This window comes from Macaca nemestrina, chromosome 4 (genome assembly GCF_043159975.1).
Source record: "Macaca nemestrina isolate mMacNem1 chromosome 4, mMacNem.hap1, whole genome shotgun sequence".
Lineage (NCBI taxonomy): Eukaryota > Metazoa > Chordata > Mammalia > Primates > Cercopithecidae > Macaca > Macaca nemestrina.
Genome location: NC_092128.1, coordinates 154,850,708 through 154,857,354, shown reverse-complemented (window position 1 = coordinate 154,857,354; position 6,647 = coordinate 154,850,708). Strand labels below are relative to the sequence as shown.

The 6,647-nt window shown below is 57.7% G+C and overlaps 1 pseudogene; it reads left to right on the top strand.

Moving 5' to 3' along the window:
* Nucleotides 1-790: 790 nt before the first annotated feature.
* On the top strand, nucleotides 791-6,414 carry LOC105483487 (uncharacterized; annotated as a pseudogene).
* The last annotated feature ends 233 nt before the right edge of the window (nucleotides 6,415-6,647 follow it).

Here is a 6,647-nt window from a genome sequence, read left to right as displayed (position 1 = left end):
ACAAAACAAAAAAAATTAGCCGGGCGTGGTGGCAGGCGCCTGTCACCCCAGCTACTCGGGAGGCTGAGGCAGGAGGATCTCTTGAACCTGGGAGACGGAGGTTGCAGTGAGCCAAGATCTCGCCATTGCACTTCAGCCTGGGAGACAGAGTGAGCCTCCGTCTTAAAACAACAGCAACAACAGCAAATTAATCCTTTTTTTTTTTTTTTTTTTGAGACTGAGTTTCGCTCTTGTTGCCCAGGCTGGAGTGCAATGGCAAGATCTCGGCTCGCTGCAACCTCCACCTCCTGGGTTCAAGTGATTCTCCTGCCTCAGCCTCCTGAGTAGCTGGGACTACAGGTGCCTGCCATCACGCCCGGCTAATTTTCCTTCTTTTCTTTTTTTGAGTCAGAGTTTCGCTGTTGTTGCCCAGGCTGGAGTGCAGTGGCGCCATCTCGGCTCCCCACAACCTCCACCTCCCAGGTTCAAACGATTCTCCTGCCTCAGCCTCCCGAGTAGCTGGGATTACAAGCGTGTGCCACCATGCCCGGCTAATTTTTAAAATATTTTTAGTAGGGATGGGGTTTCTCCATGTTGGTCAGGTTGGTCTCAAACTCCCGACCTCAGGTGACCTGCCCACCTCGGCCTCCCAAAGTGCTGGGATTACAGGCGTGAGCCACCGTGCCCGGCCCGGCTAATTTTCATGTATTTAGTAAAGACGGGGTTTCACCATGTTGGCTAGGCTGGTCTCAAACTCCTGACCTCAGGTGATCTGCCCGCCTCGGCCTCCCAAAGTGCTGAGATTAGAGGCATGAGCCACTACGCCTGGCAGGGCCACACTCTTCAACTGCAGAACCCCCACTTCATTGGCACTGGTCCACTCATCGTCCGAATTCATTCGGTCCACAGATATTTACGGAGCACCCCCTGCTGCTGGCTGCCAGGACCCACCAGTGGGCAAGAGGGCCATGCCCACCCCTTCCTGGAAAAGACACCGGGTAAATGCAGAGATTCAGTGTTGGGGTGACCCCAGCGCACAGCCCTGAGGGAGGAAGCACAGTGATATGAGACGATTTGCTTTTCTCTTCCGCCTCAGATTCCGTCCAACCCCTGGAAGGACCTCTGAGGTGCTCCCTGGCTGGTTCTAGGCCCCATTCAAGCTTCCTCCTCCAGGAAGCCTTCCCAGTCCTGGGCACCTGTAGCTAGCTCGGCCTTTCCCACCTGGGGCCTGGGACATCTCTCATTCTGAACTGCTGTGTTTTGGGTTTACTGTTCTCTGGCTTTCGGTCCCAGCCAGACGGTGGCCTCTTGTGTTCAGGGACAAGGCCGGGAGCATCCATGCATCCCCACAGTGCCGAGGCCGGGGTCTGTGCCCTCCAGGCCCCCGGCAAAGCCTGGATGATTCGGGCTGTGCTGCTCTCCTGCCGCTGGCCTCGCCGTATCAGCTTCAGCTAGTGGCCATCACGCCTCCTGCACCGGTCGTCCCGCCCGGCACGCCTCCAGCACGCAGATGAGCTCCCTGGGCAGTTAGTGGAGTCTCCGCTGTCTCTTGTCAAATGCAGCCATCATCGGCTGGTGCTTCAAGGGACCCTCTCACGTCCCCACCCTGTTCTTAGGTGGCTCCTACCGACCGACACCACCTAATGGTGAACCCCAACACGAGGGCACAGGCATGACTCCCAGCACCACTGTGGGTGCCACCAGGCATGACTTCCTAAAGACCCACAGAGCAGCACCTGGAACTTCAGCTGTGGCACCGGGACCCCAACCTCTCCCAGAGTGGCTCCAGCTCCACGGCATCTGCATGGCTCCAGCTGTGAGCAGAACCGCCCCGACCTCCGTGCTGACCCAGGGCGCCGGAATTCCACGTGGATCTCACCACCACGCAAGTCAGACCTGCTAGGAAGCCCTTCCCGCCCCCCAGCTCTCGAGCACCGTCAGACCTGCTAGGAAGCCCTTCCCTCCCCCAGCTCTCTGGTCGATGCCCACAACAGGGCCTTTTGAATTCCAGGAGGTTAAGGTTCCCTTGAATCTCCTAGGCTACAAGCAAATGCCCCGAGGGGAGAAGTCCAGGCTGACACAGCCTCCTGCACCCCCGCCTTGGGAGGCCCCACCTCGTTTGCCTCTAGAATAGATGGTTGGGGAGCACTGTTTGCAGAGTTCTCTCTCTCTGGGTAAGTTCCAGAGCCAAGTCTCAGCGGGTCCACCACGGCCTGGGTGGACGGCTCTCATGTGTTTACAGCTGGGTCCCTCACTTGGGAGCTGCCCTGGGGCGGGCGGCCTCTCCGGCCTGTTTGAGTGCTCCACCCCGGGCAGGAAGTGTTTGAGTGCTCCACCCAGGGCAGGAAGAGGGCCACGTGCTCTGGGCAACGGTTCCTCAGGTACTGCGTCGTCTCTGCTTCCCTCCAGAGCCCACCTTCCCCGGCTGCCGCATCCCAGCTGAGGGCAGGCTCCTTTTGCCAGCTGAAGGCAGAAAGGCCAGCAGCCCTGGGGGTGGGGGGCAGATAAACTCCCTCGGAGTGGTCTCTGTTCTCCTAAAAGTGATGTTAACCCACGTGTCGCAAGCAGCTGGCAGGGTGGCGGTTCGATCTGTCGTTAACGGCTTTGCATGACTGCGGTCTCCCAGCCAGGGAGCATCTCCGTCCAACCATAGCGAGCTTCCAGCTCCTACCCTCTGCCTGGGCTGGGGCAGAGCCTGGGGTCCAGGTGGGAGAAGCGTGACTCTGGGATTAGACCTTACAAAGCAGGTTCCTCCTGGGAGTCAGCCCGGATCTAAATGCAGCTGGGCGTGAAGCGGGTGCCATTGGATGTCGAAGGGTCAGCTGGGAGGACGAGACCTCCAACTCCGGCACCCACATGTCTCTTTGGAAACGAGCTTTGGCTGCTTCCCTGGGGACACCGCCTGCCGTGGCCTCCCGTTCTCCTCCCCGGCACAGACAGGGGTCTCCCTCCTCTACCGCCACTTCCTTGGCCTCACCCTCCCTGGCAGGCGCCTGGCTTTTTCCCTGCTGCCCCCGGAGGGGGCTGTGGCCCCCAGAAAGGCCACACTCTGGGAGCAGAGTGGCCTGAAACCACAGAAAAGAACGCTGGGGGATTTGGTTTAAACTCGTTAAACCCAATGAACCCTCCCGCCGAACGATCGCAGTCTGCGCCCTGTCTTTTAATCTCGTTCGGGCCTCGGGGTAATTTGTTTAGCTGTGCTGATCAGCTGAAGGTTAATTCAATTGGACTTGGGTTATTTATTTGTGCCCGGATTTGTTAAGTGTCATTGGAGGTACATGAGGTCTTTATTATGGCGGCGAGATGGCTTCATTAGGGTGGATCCCGCCGGATCCGCCCCCTCCCACCAGCTCCAGGCTGAGGCAGTCTTAGGAGGCTGGAGCCCTGGGAGGCTGGAGCCCTGGGTGCAGGGGCTGTTGTTCCTGGATGTAGGGGATATCTGAGCACTGTGCTGGGAGTGCAGTCTTGCTCGGCTCTGGTGTTGACACCGGGCTGCTCTGTCACGTGACCCATCCTAACCAAGGCTGAAGGACCTGCTTCCCAGGACCCGTCCCCTCCCTCGGGGCACCTAAAGGCATTTCCCCACCCCCGCCTCAGTGTTCCCATCCGCTCACTGGGAACAGCACCTTGCCCTCCTGCGGCCTCCCAGGCTGGGCTTTGTAGCTCCAGCCCCCACCCCGCCCGCTGACCGGAGCAGAAGGACGCTGAGGTCGCAGAGCGGGCAGCCGGGTCGGCCGGGCGGGCAGACCTCCTGCACAGAGCCGGGATCCTTCTCAGGCAGTGGCAGATGATGGATTGCACGTGGATGCTGCCTGGGATGCGTGCGACTTGGCAGCCTGCCCCTTTCCTGCCCTGGGATCAGATGCCCTAGCGGGCATCCTTTTCCTGGTCCCCTGTCCTCCCAGCCCGGGGCGGCATCTGGAGTGGGGGAGGCTTGCCCCTGTGCCCGTGTCCTCGGGCCACCTGCCGGTCCCTGCCCGCCCCAGTGGTGGAGGGGCAGGATGGGCTTTGGAGACTCGGGGAGCTCTGGGGTGGTGAAGAGGGCCCGGGCTGGAGGCTGTAGCAGCCAGGGCCATGGTAAAATGTGGGAGGGATGGCAAGTGCCCCCCGAGGAGTAGCCCAGGTGCCCTGGAGGCTGCCGAGAGGGCTGGAAGTGCAGAGACGAGGGACACAGGGAAGGCTTGGATTCTCTTGCCATCTTCAATATCAGAGCTCAGACAGGGCAAGGCGAGGAGGGGCCCGGGGCGAAGACGCCACCCATATTCCTCCTTCCCGCGGGCTGCTTCTCCTTCTAGGCCTTCCAGGAGAGAAACCATCTGACAAGTCCAGAGTAGCGGCATCCCCAGGGCCATGTCTCCTGAGCAAACACTGTTTTCTAGGAGTCCAAGGGGCCTTGGCCATTTAGGTCAATCCCTTTGCAGAACAGTGGAGGAATCTGAAGCACAGAGAGGGAAAGCGAAGCCTTCTGGGTCACACAGTCCATCGGGGCAGGGCATCGACGAACACCAAGAAAAGCACCAGCACGAGAGGACAGCCCTGGCAGTGATTCCTCAGCCAAACCCAGTGTCTACCCACATCCACACCTCACAGCCACCCCATGGGGAGGACACCGTTGCCCCTTTTCCAAGGTGAGGAAACGGAGGCTCAGAGAGGTTCAGCAACTTCTCCCAGGCCACACAGCTGCTCCGTTGTAGGACTGCAGTTCCAGGTGTCCCCGAGCTCTCCCCTCCTGAGCCATCCGCTCCTACCCTCCTACCCGAGCCCTGGCCCTCCCAGTGAAAGCCGGGTAGTGGCTGTTCAGAAGCCCTGGGGCTAGTCAATCCCAGCTGTCTTGGACCACGGCCCCCCAGGAGGAGACCCTGAAGGATGCAGTTGAGAACACGTGCTTTCTTTGGGAGGGAATCTCAGGAATTGCGGGGGACAGTGGGAGAGCATGTTAGTGGGGGCTCTCCAGAGAAACAGAAGCAATGCACAGAGGAGATTTAGGATGAGGAATCTGGTTTATATGACTCTAGGGGCTGAGAAGTCCCACCATCTGTGTTGCAAGCTGGAAACCCAGGGAAGCCTGAGGTGTGATTCGAACTCAGCTCAGGTCTGGAGGCCTGAGAACCAGGGCAGCTGATGGTGGACATCCAGTCCCAGAGCAAGAGAGGATGAGATGTCCCAGCTCCAGCCGTGAGGCAGGAAATGAGGGGTGAACTCCTCCTCCTTCTGCTGTCTGTTCTATTCAAGCTCTTGAGGGATTGGATGACGCCCAGTCACTTGGGGAGAGAAGTCCACCTTCCTGAGTCTGCAATTCAAATGCTAATCGAATCCAGAAACACTCTCACAGACACAATGTGTAGTCTGGGCACCCCACAGTGCATTTAAGTGGACACATAAAATTAACCATCCCAGGAAGTGAGGTGGGGAAGGGAAGATGGGCCACAATGGGTGTGTCTCCATGCCTGCCACCGCTGTGGGCAGCTGCTGGAGCACACGCCTTGAAGTCACCCCTGAGGGAGAGGGAGTTGGGGTATTTATACCCCAGCTCTGTCAGGCATTGTCTGAATGTCCACACTCCTGGATCACCAGCTCCTCATGATGTCCCATGGTCCTCATTTCACAAATGGAGAAACTGGAACCCTAAGAGTCTTGATAAGGTCAGAGCCAAGAGCCTCCATGCCAGGAAGCCCTCCCTGGTTTTCTCCAACTGGGTCAGGCCCCCCTCCCCACCCCCGAGCTCCCATGTCTCCACCATTGATGCCCCAATGACCTTGTCTGATAATTGCCTGATGACTTGATGTACCCCTCACTGGGCTGTGAGCTTCACAGAGGTAGGGCATGTTTCTGATGCACCTGAAGATCCCCAGCTCCCAGTGAGCTCTGGGTACATGGGGAGCATCAGTCACACCCTGGATTAGTACCTCAGTTGTCCCTCACATGGCATCCTCGTTATCCACACTGCAAAGCAAACCATCCCTATGATGGGTTCATTGTGGATCATGACTTAGTGGGTCAAGAGTTTGGAAGTGGCTCAGCTGGGTGGTTCTTCCACTCCATGTGGCTGCCAGATGGTCCCCTGCTGGTGGGCGGTCTGGTCTACAGGGTCCACGATGGCTTTACTCACATGCCTGGCATCTTGGCAGGGACAGCTGGAAGGCAAGGTTCAGCTGGGACTGTCCACGGAGCTCCTCCCTGTGGCCTTTCCAGCTCGGTGGTCTTAGAGTAGCTGGACTTCTTGCATGACAGCTCAGGGCTCCCAGAGTCACTGTCCCAAGAGACAGGAGGTGGAAGTTGCCAGTCTCTTAGGTTAGGACCAGAAACCAGCATCCATTCACCCACAGCCTTTTGGTACTGATGAAATAAGCATAACATTTATCATTTTAATCATTCATCACTGGGATTAAAGACATTTACAATGTTGTGTAACTGTCAGCACTGTCTATACCTAAAACTTTTTCATCATCTGCAATAAAAATTCTGTATGCATTGAACCATAACTCTCCATCCTTCTGTCCCTCCTGCCCCTGGTACCCACCATTTTGCTCTCTACCTCCATGGATAAGGCCATTCCAGACACTTCACATAAGCAGAATCATACAGTATTGGTTTTTTGGTGACTGGCTTATTCCACTTTACATAATGTCCTCGAGTTTCATCCACATTGCAGCACATGACGGCACTTC